Source organism: Aegilops tauschii, chromosome 5 (genome assembly GCF_002575655.3).
Source record: "Aegilops tauschii subsp. strangulata cultivar AL8/78 chromosome 5, Aet v6.0, whole genome shotgun sequence".
NCBI classification, from domain to species: Eukaryota; Viridiplantae; Streptophyta; class Magnoliopsida; order Poales; family Poaceae; genus Aegilops; species Aegilops tauschii.
Window position 1 is genome coordinate 336,403,992 of NC_053039.3, and position 16,874 is coordinate 336,420,865.

Below are 16,874 nucleotides of genomic sequence, written 5' to 3' on the forward strand. Positions count from 1 at the left end.
CCCACATGCACCGGCGCACCCTCTTGTTTCTTTTCGTGAGCGGGTGTTAAACATTCTCAGAATGGACCGAGGCTTGCCAAGTGGCCTTGGTTTACCACCGGTAGACCACCTGTCAAGTTTCGTTCCACTTGGAGGTCGTTTGATGCTCCAACAGTTAACCGGGTAACCGCAAAGTCCTTTTGTGTGTTGCAGCAAAAACCCCTCCAAAACAGACCAAAACCCATCTAAGTCCCCTCCATGCTCTCGGTCGTTCGATCACGATCGTGTGGGCGAAAACCGCACTCCATTTGGAGTCTCCTAGCTCCCTCTACCTATAAAAACACCTCCCCCTCCGAAATTTCGGGCAAACCCACCCCTAACCCTAGTCTCTTCCACCCCGCGCCGCCGGACACGTCCGCCCGAGCCGGACTAAATCCCGCCGCCGCCCCGGGCCTATCCGCAGCCGCCACGTGGGCGCCGCCGTCGCCGCCGACCGCAGGCCCGCGAGGCCCACGGCCGGCCCCCGCGGCCCGGTCGCCCCGCCCGCGCCTGTCGCCCGACTCCACCGCCCTCCCGCGCGAGCCACCACCGCGCGCCTCGTCGCCGGACGCCGCCGCCTCGCCACCGCCCGTCTCCTCCTGCCGCGGCCCCGCCGTCCGTCCGCCGGCCGCCCGCGCCGCCGTCCGCCGGCGACCGCGCCCCCGCCTCCGGCCGCTCCTCCTCGCCGTCTCCCTCCTCTCCTCCGGCGCGCCGTCCCTCCTTCTCCGGCGACGAACCCCGGCGTCCTCGGGCCCGATCCGATCTGGACGGTTGACTTCTCTCCCTCCTTGATTTTTTTCTCCAAGTCCCGAAGATTTTACATTATATGCTCCTGTTCATCGCATCATAACTCCATACATATTGCTCCGTTTTGCGTGCATGATATGTCGAAATGTTCGTCTCTAGATGCTCTTCATTTTGTTCCAGTATGCCATGCTCATTTGAGTTCATATTGATGCCCAAATCTCTGATGAAAGAATGCTATATGATGTTTTCTGCTGTTACTTATCAGAACTTGGTGATTTGTTATTTTTGTTGCAATTGATGCGTGCATCTTATGAGTATGAGCTCTACATGTATTTTGATTTATGCCATGCCATCTTTACAGAGGTGTATGCCATGTATTTTTGTTATCTATGTGGTGACTAGCAAAAGCATGCAAACTAGGCTTCGTGATGTTTCTGTTTTCAGGGACTTAAGATTTTCACCAAGTCTGTTACTGCTGTTATTTTGTTGCGATGTATCCATGTGGCTACAGTGAGATCCATGCTTATTTTGGGCATGTTCAGTTAGGATGTTTGGTAGGTATAGTTGTGCTCTACCCATCCATGCCCCTGTTTGCAATTATGGAGTGCCATAGCATGTCTCAATCTTGCTCTACTTTTGCTATAAAATATTCCTGGCAGATTCTTAACATGATATTCAATTTTGCCAAGGTTGTTGTAGTCGATCCATACATGCTATGTATTTGCTCTTGCCATGGTTAGCTTCATAAGCATGCCATCTTGCTGTAGGTATGCTTGTTTTGTCATGCATTGCTTTGTGATGAGTGCATCAAGCTCACAAAGATCCCTTCATAATTCTGTTAATGTCTTGTTCTGTTTTCTGCCAAGTCTGAAACCTGTTAACGAAACTTGCTATGTTTACATGGGTGCCATCATATCTTCTGGTCCTTTTTCGCTTATGGTAAGTAAGGGACTTTTGTCATATGCATTTAGTAGATTCATGCCATGCCTTGTTTTGCTATGTTAAGTTCCTATAGCATGTTGGTTGCTTGCTCTGAACATTGCTACCTGATGCTGTTTCAGCCATGTCCAGTAATTTCACCAAGTCTGTGAACCTGATATCTTTTGCACTTTTGCCATGCTTGTTTGAGCCTGTTATGTTGTGATCTAGCCGTAGCTCAGTGTTCATTTTTTGTCAAGCATCTCCTTTAGATTACTGCCATATGCTTTTTTGCTATGTTGGGGTGCTGTAGCATTGTTACTTGTTGCATTCTAAGTGCTATCATGTTGTTAATCGCAGAATCGTGTCATTCTTGTTTTGATTGCCATTTGCAAACCGTGCATCCGTTTCCGGTGATCTTTATATCGATTTCGACCAAAATCATCTCATCTTTCCAGTGGAATAATTGGTTTGCCAAGTTACTGCCTTGTTCATCATTTTTCTTCCGGAGCACGCATATGCATCGCATACCACATCTCGCATATCATACATGTTTTGCATCATGTTGCTTGTGCATTTCCCGTGATTGATTGTGGTTCCATTGCTTGTGTTCTTGTTTTGGGTAGAGCCGGGAGATGAGTTCGTGAACGAGGAACCTGTTGAGTACGCTTACGAGGATCAAGCTTTCGACAACTCTGAGAACCTTGCAGGCAAGATGACCATACCCTCGAAATCACTTCTATCTTTGCTTTGCTAGTTGTTCGTTCTATTGCTTTGTTGCGCTACCTACCACTTGCTATATCATGCCTCCCATATTGCCATGTCAAGCCTCTAACCATCCTTTCCTAGCAAACCGTTGTTTGTCTAAGTTACCGCTTTTGCTCAGCCCTTCTTATAGCGTTGCTAGTTGCAGGTGAAGTTGAAGTTGGTTCCATGTTGGAACATGGATATTTTGGGATATCACAATATCTCTTATTTAATTAATGCATCTATATATTTGGTAAAGAGTGGAAGGCTCGGCCTTATGCCTGGTGTTTTGTTCCACTCTTGCCGCCCTAGTTTCCGTCATACCGGGATTATGTTCCTTGAGTTTGCGTTCCTTACGCGGTTGGGTGATTTATGGGACCCCCTTGACAGTTCGCCTTGAATAAAACTCCTCCAGCAAGGCCCAACCTTGGTTTTACCATTTGCCACCTAAGCCTTTTTCCCTTGGGTTTTCGCGAGCCCGAGGGTCATCTTTATTTAAACCCCCGGGCCAGTGTTCCTCTGAGTGCTGGTCCAAACTAGAGCACCGTGCGGGACCGTCCCTTGGCAACTTGGGTTATGTTGGTACCTGTACGCTTCGCTTATCCGGTGTGCCCTGAGAACGAGATATGTGCAGCTCCTATCGGGATTTGTCGGCACATTCGGGCGGCTTTGCTGGTCTTGTTTTACCATTGTCGAAATGTCTTGTAAACCGGGATTCCGAGACTGATCGGGTCTTCCCGGGAGAAGGTTTATCCTTCGTTGACCGTGAGAGCTTATAATGGGCTAAGTTGGGACACCCCTGCAGGGTATCATCTTTCGAAAGCCGTGCCCGCGGTTATGAGGCAGATGGGAATTTGTTAATGTCCGGTTGTAGAGAACTTGTCACTTGACTTAATTAAAATACATCAACCGTGTGTGTAGCCGTGATGGTCTCTTCTCGGCGGAGTCCGGGAAGTGAACACGGTTTGAGTTATGCATGAACGTAAGTAGTTTCAGGATCACTTCTTGATCACTTCTAGCTTCGCGACCGTTGCGTTGCTTATCTTCTCGCTCTCTTTCGCGTATGTTAGCCACCATATATGCTTAGTGTCTGCTGCAGCTCCACCTCATTTCACCATCCTTTCCTATAAGCTTAAATAGTCTTGATCTCGCGGGTGTGAGATTGCTGAGTCCTCGTGACTCACAGATTCTACCAAAACAGTTGCAGGTGCCGACGATGCTAGTGCAGATGACGCAACCGAGCTCAAGTGGGAGTTCGACGAGGAACGTGGTCGTTACTATGTTTCTTTTCCTGATGATCAGTAGTGGAGCCCAGTTGGGACGATCGGGGATCTAGCATTTGGGGTTATCTTATTTTCATTTGGATTTGATCGTAGTCGGTCTATGTGTGGATTTTGGATGATGTATGAGTTATATTTATGTATTGTGTGAAGTGGCGATTGTAAGCCAACTCTCGTTATCCCATTCTTGTTCATTACATGGGATTGTGTGAAGATAACCCTTCTTGCGACAATACCACAATGCGGTTATGCCTCTAAGTCGTGCCTCGACACGTGGGAGATATAGCCGCATCGTGGGCGTTACAATTGAGCATTTCAGATATGGCACAAGACGGTTTTATTCCCCTCGGTGAAAGAAAGAGTGAAGATAGTTTTCCGACATTCCTTTTCGGTGGACTTGATTCGTAGGAAATCCGTACTATTAAGAGGGGTCTGCTTTGGAAAGGTTTGAGTGTAATCAACACATACACAACCTCATATGCACCCACATACCCTTCCCGCAACTTGGAGTACCCATTTGTTTGTTTGGGCAATTTGATTGCACCAAAGCGGTAGTACCACTTAGGCGGTACTTCCACTGTGGTCTACCGTAGCTATGACCGCTTGGGAAATCCCTTCTGTGCAACTCTCTGTTGCCCGATTTTATTAAATGGAAGTAGAACGGTAGTAGTGCGGTAGTACCGCTGGTGCGGTACTTCTGCTTGCTACTACCGTGTCTAGTACCGCTTGTGAATCAAATGGTATGCATGTCTCTATTGCCCAATTTGCTTTAACGGTAGTTGGACGCTAATACAACTCCATGCCGGTACTTCCACTCCAATGCCGCTACACTACCATTGGTTCCTCTGTTTGCTATGACATTTAGCGTAGTGCCGCTCATGTGGACGGAAGTACAGCTCCGGTGGCACTACCACTCCAGAACTCTTGTTCTCACAGGCAACAGATGGAACTATCGCACTAAGCGATAGTACCACTTGTGTGCAGAGCAGATAACGGTAGGATTTGTCCCCCCCCCACTATATAAAGGGGGTCTTGTTCCCCAAGAATATCTTCCTCTTATCCCCCAAGTCTCATTGTTGCCCTAAAGTTCATTTTCGCACGATCTCTCTCCCTAGCCATCAAAACTTGTTGATCTTCTAGGGTTTGGAGGAGAGGGCCTCGATCTACACTTCCATCAAGAGATATTTGATTTTTCCCACTAATCCCTTACAGATCTTGTTTCTCTTGGGTGTTTGGGCACCCTAGACGGAAGAGGTCACCTTGGAGCTACATTCCATTGTGGTGAACCTTCGTGGTGGTGTTGGGAGCCTCCAATTAAGTTTCTTGATATGCTACATAATTTTTCAAATTAATGAACATTTTTTTAGTACGAACATTTTTTGATATGCTACAATTTTTTTTAAATCCTGAATATTATTTTCGAAAATTACAAACCTTCTTTGAATTTGCGAACATTTTATGATTTCTCGAACATTTTTCAAAATCATGAACTTTTTTAAATCATGACATTTTATGATTTCTCATACATTTTTTTCAAATTTCACTATTTGTTGAAATCCTGAATTATTTAAAATATATAAAATAAGAAACAAAAGGCAAAAAACAAAATGAAAATAACGGGGGCGTCTCGCGCCGTACATGGGCCAGCCCAATAATGGGTACGTGGAGGCGGGGGTGCGTGTTTCCTCCCTATTTGGCGCGTAGTTCGCCAAACAGGAGGCCCCAATTTTTAGTTTGTGAGAGCTTTGGTTTTGTTGCTGATAGAAGATCGCTATTGAGTGCCTTCTGCGAGTGTCTCCTATTTCCTGCATACCGCAGTAGATAGCGGGGAACCGTGTACCTCCTGGACGCTACCGATGCTGAATGGGCGAGCTCATTTATCGGATTCGACTGTCTTTATCTCCACACTGGTTTTTCCAATATCTCTTTTTCTGTTTGTTTTCTTCTGATCTCTTTTGGTTTTCTTTAATATTTTGGTTTCATTCATTTTTCAAATTTGCTAACCTTTTTTCTTTATCTTTCCATTCACAATTGAATTAACGACAAGATTAAGTACCCTTTCTTGCATTTTGATAACTCATGAAATGCTGAGTAGGCAAGAATCCACCCAATTTGCAGCTTATAATATGATTTGTTATGTAAATAGGTATATGTTCCTTTCCATTATGAATTCACGATTTTTTTTTGTCTTCATTTTACTTTTTTTCGTTTTTAAAAACTTTCTAACTTTTTCAAATTCAAGTTTTTAAATACACAACTGTTTATTTGAAACTTAGAAAAAAATCATGATTTTTCGAATTCCTGGATATTTTCAAAAATTAAGGAAAATTTTAAAATTCGTGAATAGTTTTGAATCGATGGGCATCTTTTAGTTCTCAAACAACTTTGAAATTCATGAAAAAATTGTAATCTAGAACATTTTTTGAAATATCGGAACAATTTAGGAATTCATGAATGTTTTCTAAAATATAAAAATAAGTAATTTAACATTTAAATTAAGAAACAAATGAAAACCATGAAAATTATTTTTAATTCAGAACATGTTTTCTAATTCGTTAACATTTTTTGAAACCCAAAAACATTTTTCAAATCCGTAAACATTTTCGAAATTTCCGAACATTATTTAAAATTCTAAATATTTTATGAAATCTGGAAACATTTTCTAGTTCCAGGTCGGGGAATAGAAGCTCGTGCATTCATATGTCTTGCGTACAGCGAGACGAGGGGTCTCTCTGAAGGCGAGGTCCGTATCAGGCAGGCTCATCACGCTACAGACCACAGTCCACAGGCAATATTCTCGTTATTTATTTATTTTTTTTGTTTTCTTTTACTTTATTTATATTTCCAGATCAATATTACAAAAAAACAGTCAACAAAAAACATTTGAAAAATTGTTGACCATGTATTAAAACAATGATGAAATTTATTTGATCATGTATATCAAAATGTTAATCAAGCACTTGATAAAATGTTGAACAAGTCTTTCAAAAATGTTAATCAAGCATTTGGAAAATGTTAAATTTGTATAGAGAAAATGATGACCTTGTAATAAAAAAAATTATTATGTACATAAAAATATTGATCAAGCATTTAAAAATAATGAACAAGTATTTGAAAAATGTTAATCAAACATTTGGAAAATGGTAAATGTGAATAGAAAAATCTTAAAAAGGCATTTGAAAATTAATAAATGTTTTTAGAAAATATGTTGACCATATATTCGAAAAATGTGATCATTTATTGAAAAAAATAGTCAACCATTTGGAAAAGTGTGGATGTGTACAACAAAAATGTTGACCAAGTATTCAATGTTTGTCTTGTATTTGGAAAAGTCAATATGTATTAGAAAAAAGTATTAGATATATACCAAAATTGTGGATAGAAAATAGTGAAAACCGAGAGAAAAGAAACCTATGAAAAACAAGAAAGAAACAAAAAAATCAAAGAAAAAAGAAAGAAAGAAAAAGCCAATGAAAATGAAAATAAACAAAGAGAAAATAGGGGAAATAAAAATCCAATAAAAACAGATAAATGAACAAAGAAAACAGATGTAAAAAAAAGTGGAGAAAACCGGCTACTTTACCTCAAGTATGTCGAGCTCGACACGGACCCAGTGGCTAGCATTGCTTGCGACTGTTGAGGAGACCTGTATCAGATTCCCGCTTTTGCTTTCTTTTCGTCCATTTGCTAATGGGCCGGGCCATTTGCTACGCGACAGATCATTCCACGCGAGTCAGATCGATCTCTCGCAGAAGCGAACTTGCTAATGGGCCGGCCCGTGAAGAGTTTTTACATTGCTGGTGGAACAGACCGAAAAACTAAAAATGGAGTACCAAAGTTCGAACCCTGGTTACGTACAAAACATTTTAAAAAGTTAACCAAACATTTGCAAAAAACTGTTAAATACATACAGACAAAATGTTTGTCATGTATACACAAAAATACAAATGTGTATGAAAAAAGTTCAAAAATGTAGATAGTAATTTTGTTTATACTTTCAATATTCTAAATATATATTATAAAAATACTCTAAAATTTTTGGAAAATATCTAAAATTATTTGAAAAATATTGAACGAATATTTGAAAAATATTGAACGAATATTTGAAAAATATTGACCAAGTATTTGAAAAATATTGAATAAGTATTAAAAAATATTGAACAAGTATTTGAATAAATTTGAACAAACGTTCGGACAATGTTGAACGTGTATATAAAAAATGTTGATCACTTATGAAAAATATGATAATTTTTTTATCATGCATATAAAAATGTTGATCAACCATTTGAAGAAAATGTTGATATCCTGATGTTAAATGTGTATACAAAAATGTTGACCGTGTATTAAATAAATGATGAAAAAAGTTGATCAGGTATATAAAAATTTAAACCAAGATTTGAAAAAAATGTTGAACAAGTGTTTGAAAAATGTTGATCAAGCGTTTGGGAAATGCTAAGTGCGCATAGAAACATTGTTGACGATGTATTTCAAAAATCTTAATCATTTTATTTGAAAACTATTAATCAAGATTTTAAAAAATGTTAAAAATGTGTAAAGAAAATGTTGTCCTTATATTGAAAAATGTTAAAATGTAGAGAAAAATGTTAATTTTGTATTTTAAAAATATTAAAACAGTGTATAAAGAAATATTGACCATGTATTACAAACATGTATAATTTGTATTGAACAAATGTTAGATGTGTATTAGAAATATGTTGTCGTCATATACAAAAAATGTAGAATAATAACCAAAAGAACAAAGAAAAATGAAAATAGAATCAAATTAAATAAAGTAAAACCAAAGGAAAAATGCAAAAGACAATGAAAAATAATGAAAGAAACAGGGAGAAAACCAAAAAAATAAAAACCGAAAAAATACTAGAGAAAAAATGAAAATAAACTAGAGAAACAAATGCAAAAAGAATAAAAAATAGAGAAGAAAAAAGAAGAAAACAGGCTCTAGTTACCTCAAGAAGGACGCCCACCAATTCTAGCCATGAACAGCGCTGGCTAGCAGCAGTGGTCTCCTTCTTAGAGGTACTAGGATCAATCCCTCTCGTGTGCACCTTTTTCATCCTCCTTTTGTTTTTAAAAGTGTGTTGATGGGCAGGTCAAGTTTCTTGCGCGAGAGGCCAATTCCTTCAGCGAGAGCAAGCTATCGTCTCTCTTAAAGAGAGAAATAGCTCTCAAATATAGTCGCCGCGATAGGAGCTCCCCTTTCTGCGGTAGATCACGGGCCTATAAGCATGCCACAAGCCATGAAATTTTGGTCGCCTCACTGGTTTCCGGTGCTAGCGATTGCTCGCCCGCACCAGTTTCAGGAAAAATATACAAACTAAAGAGTGAGGAAAATATCAAGTCAGTTTTTTAAAAGATAAAAAAACTATATTCAAAAATTGAAAAAAAAACATGAATTCAATAAAAATGAGCACACATTAGAAAAGTTCATGATTTGAAAAAATCATGGATTATAAAAAATGTTCACAAATTTAAAAATGTTAAGGAATTAGAAAAATGTTCGTGAATTTGTTAATCTTCACCAAATTTGAAAACAAAATTCACAAATTTGGGCAGAAGTTCAGAAATTTGTGAAAAGATTGCGAAATTGTAAGAAGGTCACAATTTTTTAAATAAAAAAATAAAAAATGGGAAAAGAAAAAATCAAACGGAACCGACCCTGGAAAATCTCAAAAAACCATTGGAACCTTTTAGATGGAAACATGGGCCAGCCCATACAGGAACTAGCGTACAAGACTGCGAGCACTACGTATGGTTAAGGCCTTAACCACTGGGTCAAGCAGGAAATAGGAAAATGCATATATACACCTAAAAATAGAAAATGCATATAATAAGGGTCAAAGGCCACATATTAAAGTTTTTTTTCTTGGCAAAAAATGGCAAAGGTCATATATTAAAGTCGATCAACCCTTACAAGGTCATCCTTACTAAAATTAAAAATTATATGCATGACCTTCGGAAAATCAAAGTCTTTATCTTCCTCCTGCATTCATTGATGACGTGTCGTGAGCAAAGCTTGATGGGACCTTTGGACCTTTAAAACAACATCAGAGCCACAAAAATGTTATTTGCACAGTGGCTAGGAAGTCGCTAGCTGGATTCAGAAGACGTTGATGACAACGATCTTGAAATAGATCACTGGCCCATAAAAGAAGGCAATGAAGAAGGTTGGACGACCACCCCAAATCTGCTAAGACATATATTAGGAGGCATAAATAACCTTATAAGCTCTCAAACAACGCCAAAGTTGGTCGAGCGTTGTTGTCCTAAGGCATCTCCAACACCGATTCTCAAATAGCCTACATATGTCCGGACTACGCTGTTCGAACTACGGAAGTCATCCAATGTGAGCCTGTATCGGTCTGCATGGCGGTCTGGACGCACTTTCTCCCGCAAACCGGAGACAAACGTAGGGGGCTTTGTGGGCGTTCGGACACCACCCACGCCTGCTTCTGACCACCCTGGCCCACTGAAACCCCCTCCTCCCTCGCCCGCGTGCATTCCCACCCGGCACCAGCTGCCCGCATTCATGCGAATATAGAGCGCGCCGCTACACATTGAAGACAGCTCAGGGCAGACGCGACCTCTCACCGCCTTCTCCATTGAAGCGGCGTGCCAGCCGAGGGCACCGCCCACGACGCGTCTCCGGTCCGTGCATGTTCAATGCCAGAGACGCGTTATTGGACGTGACGGGATAGATATCTACCACTCCCGTTCAATGCTCAGTCCGTCCGTATTCCGCCGTCAAGCAAGCTCGCCAGCCGAGAAACCAACTCCGGCGCCACGCATTGACGCACCCGGATGCCTGGCCTCACAGAAATCCGCTATTTAAAGTGCCACACCCGGCTAACTCCACGCCACAACATGAGCCTCTCCATATCCTCCTTCCTTGCACCGCATCCACCATGACTGCAGGCGGCGAAACTCTGTGGGAAACCCTCTCCACATGGAGATGAAGCACGAGGTGGCCACCCTTGCGGCCGCCTGGCAGAGCCGCCGTGCCAGGTGGATCAAGGCCGGCTTGCCCGCCAGCTCACCCGAGGTGTCTGGCGACGAGGATGACCCCACGATAGAGACAAGCTCCGACGACACCGCACCGGCGCCCATGTCTGTGCACGTTGGCTTCACCATGGAGCAGGCGTAGGCGCACTACTACGCCGCCATGGTGGAGGTGCAGCCGGCGCCGGCGCCTATGTCGGCGTTCCAGCAGGCGCAGGAGGAACAACGGTACAATTTGTTCCTCCTGCAGCAGCACCGGTTGGTGGAGGGCGAGATCGACGACGAGCGCACGAGCCAGGAGGCCGTGGAGGCCATGACCGCGGCGAACCCCAACTTCGTCGCGGAGCAGCTTGCGGTCTATGAGGTCGTCCGCTCTCAAGCCGTAGCTCGTCGGGAAGCGGCTGTGCTGCAGGCGATCGCGGAGGAGAACAACACCAGTTGCACCTCCTACACGCCGCCGCCAAACTATCGGGCGTCCTGGTGGGACAATGGCCACGTCGGCACCACCATTTCCATTATGGACCTCACGTCCATCGGTGATGGACAGGTTGCGGACAGCTCCGAGGATGAGTAGGGCACAGGAGGCAGCAGGGCCTGGTGTCCCATGTGGGCGGGTCAGTCTATCATGTTTTACTCTTCCTCGCCGGGGACCGCACCTTTACTTAACGGGTCTTATCACCGGTCCTCATGGAGACGGCAGATAGAGGAGGCGGTCCCAGGAAGGGAACAACAAGGGCTTGAACGGCGGCGCCTGATACGTCTCCGTCGTATCTGTAATTTTTGATTGTTTCATGCCAATATTTTACAACTTTCACATACTTTTGGCAACAATTTATATGATTTTCTTGGACTAACATATTGACCCAGTGCCCAGTGTCAGTTCCTATTTGTTGCATGTTTTTTGCTTCACAGAAAATCCATATCAAACAAAGTCCAAACGCGATAAAAATTTATGGAGATTTTTTTTGGAATATATGTGGTTTTGGGGAGGAAGAATCAACATGAGACAATGCTCGAGGGGCCTACAAGCTCAAGGGGCGCGCCCCCTACCCTGGGCGCACCTAGCAGGCTTGTGCCTTCCTTGTAAGTCGGTTGGGAGTGTCCTTCTGCCGCAAGAAAGATAATATCCGGATAAAAATCCCCTCAAATTTTCAGCCCAATCAGAGTTATGGATCTCCAGGAATATAAGAAACGGTTTTTCGCCAGAAAACAGGAACACGAAACAGAAGAGAAACAAAGAGAGATCCAATCTTGGAGGGGCTCCTTCCCTCCGGGAGTCACGGCGGCCATGGACCAGAGGGGAAACTCTCCACCCATCTAGGTGGGAGGCCAAGGAAGAAGAAGGAGGGGGCCTCTCTCCCCCTCTCTTCCGGTGGCGCCGGAACACCGCCGGAGAAACCATCGAGACTGCGATCTACACCAACAACTTCGCCGTCGTCATCACCAACTCTCTCCCCCTTTATGCAGCGGTGTAACATGATGACCCACAAGTATAGGGGATCAATCGTAGTCCTTTCGATAAGTAAGAGTGGCGAACCCAACGAGGAGCAGAAGGAAATGACAAGCGGTTTTCAGCAAGGTATTATCTACATGCACTGAAATTGTCGGTAACAGATAGTTTGATAGCATGGTAACTTGTAACGAGCAAATAATAGTAACGGTAACAAAGGTGCAACAAGGTATTATTTCATCTAGTCACTTTCATCATGTTTGTTTGATTCTCGTTTGATTTTTGATAATTTGACTAGCAAAAGGGCCCGTGCGTTGCATCAGGTATAAAATAAATAAATAAATAAATGCTTAAACAGTTGAAAAAATATCACTTAAACTTCACAAATAATCAAAAAACTATAGCAGAACAAACATTGTTGAAACAATTTTGGTTAATTTTTTTTCAAACAATTAATATTTCCAGTTTGTAAATTCCATAACTTTCTTATTCACAAAACAAATCCCATAACTTTCTCAAGAAACTGAATAATTAAAAGTATATGTTCTTACTTGATGTTTTAAGTTGCATGGCCTCTGTACCATTGGTTATTTGGCACATGGCAAGTTCGAACAACTTTTGTGGTCGGAGTACAGTAGTGGTCAAAAGTATTGGGATAAGATTCCTGAGCAAAATTGGTAAATGATTTCAGTTTAAATGGTTAAAGAACAAATGCAATTAGATATCATCGTTGCATGTCAAACATACAGGAGAAAAAAATCAATTTGTGCCACTAACCTGAATTTTTCAGTATAACATCTGGTTGTACATACCATTAGAAATATCATGGGTTTCACCCCAACAGTAGTGCCCTTTTTCCATTATTCAACAATTATCTCAAAAGAAAAGTAGAACACACCACTAACTTCTCAATGTGCATCATGACCCAGTAAAGCTTCCAGTGCATGAACATACTTCCTCGGCAGTTCCTCCTTTTCCTTTTTTATCTAGAACATATGGCCGTGTGTTGCACTGGGAGAAAAATATTAGCGTTGTCACTCATTTACAAACCCACTTCGTGTGCCGCACTATTTCTTCTATCCAACTTTGACACTGCGGGATATTCTTCTGTTCAACTTTGACAAACTTCACAGCTAGCAACAATGTGGAAGTAATGTTTTTGTCGTCATGCCTACAACAGTTTGACAAAAAGGAAATATGAAAATAGCTACATTCAAGAACAGAGGGAAAACTTTGTCAAACTTGCAAACCTTGTGTTACTTTTCTTGCTTTTAGCAAGTGAATGTTACTTGTGTGTAGATGATATCTGAAAAGCTCCCGGAGAAAGATGGAAAATGTTAACTATACTGAGTTAACTATATATAATACAAAACGTATGCAAGGATCCACTTTTATATACATCAACTTACGGAGGATATATTCTCTTTATTCAGCTAAACTTGTAAAGTCACACATTTACAATCTGCACCTAGTTCTCCTCCAAAAGAAAAGAAAATAAACAAGAAAATATTAAATATTAAATCCTGAAATCATTGGAAGCAATGTGATTCACAAGAGAGGCCTTGGGTTCACCCTGCTGCAATTTATGCATCAGTGATTGTTAGAGAATCAAGTGCTATTATACCTCGAGACAATGTATTCTGTGGTTGCCAAGCTTGACGTCAATTCAGGGAGTTCAGTTCCAAATAATTCCAAACAGGTTAACCACCCTAGAGATACTGTGGAAATCCTCCCCCAGCAGCGATTTGAGTGTTCAGGTTCACATAGTTATGGACTACTTGAGAGTAAAAATAAATTTTTAAGCTGATATAGTATCATGACAACCTGAATAACATCTGGATGTGGAATTGCACTTAAAACTTGCTGCGTTTATCAGTGGTTTTGGAAGCAAAATAATCTGTGGTGGTACAGGAGAGCCTAGAGGATGGTTCTCCAGCTCTTTGCTTTCAGAAGTTTTGGAAGTTGTTCGATAGGTATGCAGAAGTGAATGTACCACTTCAGTTGTGCATAAACGCTCCATCATATGAGCTTCAACAACACAACCACCACATTAAATCAGTCATCATTTACATCTAGAACCGAATTTGTCAGCTTCAGTCTTGCAAAAACACGACACATAATCAGGGTTATGAGGATTTGAGGTATTCCCTTCACCGGGGAAAATGTGCGTGTGTCTACAGAGGAACGTCAATGGCAGCAGGCTAACATCATCTATAATGCAGGTCGCATGTGTAGACGCTCAGAAAAATACAAAAAATAAATATCGTAAAATTAAAAACCATCTAAGCTTCCTCCCTGTCACCTTTTTTGTGAAATAACTCAGTAAGCACTTGATGTTAAGTATGGGTGCTAATTACAGATTGAATACACCTTCAGTATTTTACCTTGTGTGAACTTGATGCATCTTTTGTCACCGATGCCACGTATCGAATGTGGAACTATCATCCAGCACTGAAGATGGTCTAAGAGGAAGAGCTGCTCACCACGGTAACCTCAACGACGCTAGCCAGCTCAAAGGTAGCATCAGGGTCAAATAATTCATCGACTTGCTGTGGTCTATATGCATCGACCAAATAATACTCTCATGCTAAGTACATTGACATTATTGGTACACAGCTGTGGTCTGTATGTGCCAATGATATTCTTAAATTCCAAGGCGGTGAGGACACAGGACTTATAAAAATTTTAATACTGATAGATGCGGGTCGCTTGTGTAGACACTTAGAGATTAAAAAAATAGATACAATATCAAAATTAAAAATCATCTAAATGCGCTCTCTGTCAACTCTTCATGCTAAGTAGGGCGCTAATTACAGACTTCAAATACCTTTAGTATTCTACCTCCTGCGAAGGAAAATATCAAGCGCTTGATGCATCCTGGCCGATCGACTGGGAAAGAAATCCCAGCACCTTTTGATAGCATCCAGCGTTCAAGATGGTCTAAGAGGAAGAGATGCTCACCTCGGCAACCTCGACGACGCCAGCCTGATCGAAGAGCTGCGCGAGGCGCTCGCTGCTGACGTCATAGGGAAGGTTGCAAACGTCACCTTGGCCTCCTCCGACGGCTCCATGTACTCCTAGACCTTCTCCACACCACCGCGATCTCCTCCTCAACCTCAACCGCCAGCTCCTCGGCGACGGAATCCAGGGCCTCGTCCTTGGCTGCGAAGGGAGGGGATCTGGGTCTAGGGATCTGCCTTCCAGTTGGGATGTGGGGCCCTTTGGCACCGCCGTCGTCCTCTGGAGGAGGACCTGCAGTTGGAGCAGGGGCGGATGTGTGGGAAGGCTCACCGCGCCAAAAGATGCATGGCTCGAGATTCAGCACGGACAGAGGAGGAGGAGGGGGTGGGTCGGGAGAAGAGGAGCAGACTGGATCGCCCGTGCGCAGCAGGGTGAGGCCCGACACAACACACGAATCGTTTTTTCACTTAATCGTGGACTGCGGGTTGATTGTCCAAAAACACAAGGACTTTTTCGCAAAAACGTCACGGCGGTGAACCCCACAGACTCACTCCGTACTTTTTTATTAGGGAAAGATATGTGGGTGGACCGATGCTTGGGTTATGTTCTTACTTGAATAAGCCTCCCATTTATGATTACCCCCTCTCGCAAGCATCCGCAATTACGAAAGAAAAATTAATATAAATCTAATCATAGCATAAAACATATGGATCCAAATTAGCCCCTTACAGAATAGCGCATAAACTAGGGTTTAACCTTCTGTCACTCTAGCAACTCATCATCTAATAACTACTCCACAATGTTTTCCCTTAGGCCCAAATATGGTGAAGTGTCATGTAGTCGACGTTCACATAACAACACTAAGGGAAACAACAACATACATATTATCAAAATATCGAACGAATACCGAATTCACATGATTACTTATGACAAGACTTCTTTCATGTCCTCAAGAAGAAACGTAACTACTCACAAAACATATTCATGCCCAAGATCAGAGGGGTATTGAATAGCATCAAGGATCTGAACATATGATCTTCCACCAAATAAACCAACAAGTATGAACTACGAGGTGTAATCAACACTACTAGCAATCCACATGTATCAATCTGAAGTTTTGAGACAAAGATTGAATACAAGCGATGAATTGGGGTTTGAGATGAGATGGTGTTGGTGAATATATTGATGAAGATTGGTCCTCCCATGATGAGAGGATCGTTGGTGATGACGATGGCTTCGATTTCCCCCTCCGGAGGGTGTTTCCCCGGCGGAATCTCTTCGCCGAAGAGCAAAAGTGCTTCTGCCCAGGTTCCGCTTCGAGACGGCGGCGCTTTGTCTCGAAACCTTGCTTCTTGATTTTTTTTTCTAGGGCAAATGGCATCATATAGGAGAAGATTGGCCCCAGAGGCCTAGCAGGGGCGCCACAAGCTCGGGGGGCGCGCCCCCCAGGCTTGCGGTTATCTGGTGGGTCCCCCTCTGGTATTTCTTTCGTCAATAATTTTAATATATTCCAAAATAATTCTCCATCAATTTTCAGCTCATTTGGAGATGTTCAGAAAAAGTGCCTTCGATGTAGCCCTTTCCGGTCAAGAATTCCAGCTGAAAGGACATGCGGTGCCCCCATGTGTGGTTTTGGTAATTGATGACATTCTCTATGGACTAATGGTTGCATTGAGTTATATTTGAAGGATTTTTCCATAGGCATTTCTTGAAGTCCATGTGTTGGTTTCAAGGAG

The 16,874-nt window shown here is 42.4% G+C and overlaps 1 long non-coding RNA gene across 4 annotated transcripts; it reads right to left on the reverse strand.

Annotated features, from left to right (window-relative positions):
• Window positions 1-8,386: 8,386 nt before the first annotated feature.
• On the reverse strand, window positions 8,387-15,595 carry LOC109763658 (uncharacterized). 4 transcript variants are annotated; one of them, XR_012184810.1, is made up of 6 exons: window positions 14,508-15,572; window positions 13,587-14,472; window positions 13,428-13,483; window positions 12,955-13,348; window positions 12,729-12,841; window positions 8,387-9,915 (listed from the first exon to the last, which is right to left on the reverse strand). It is a non-coding gene; the product is annotated as an uncharacterized lncRNA (long non-coding RNA). The 4 variants fall into 4 exon arrangements; XR_005757360.3 differs by having other exon boundaries at window positions 8,387-9,762; window positions 13,587-15,578; XR_002232967.4 differs by having other exon boundaries at window positions 13,587-15,578.
• Between the last annotated feature and the right edge of the window lie 1,279 nt (window positions 15,596-16,874).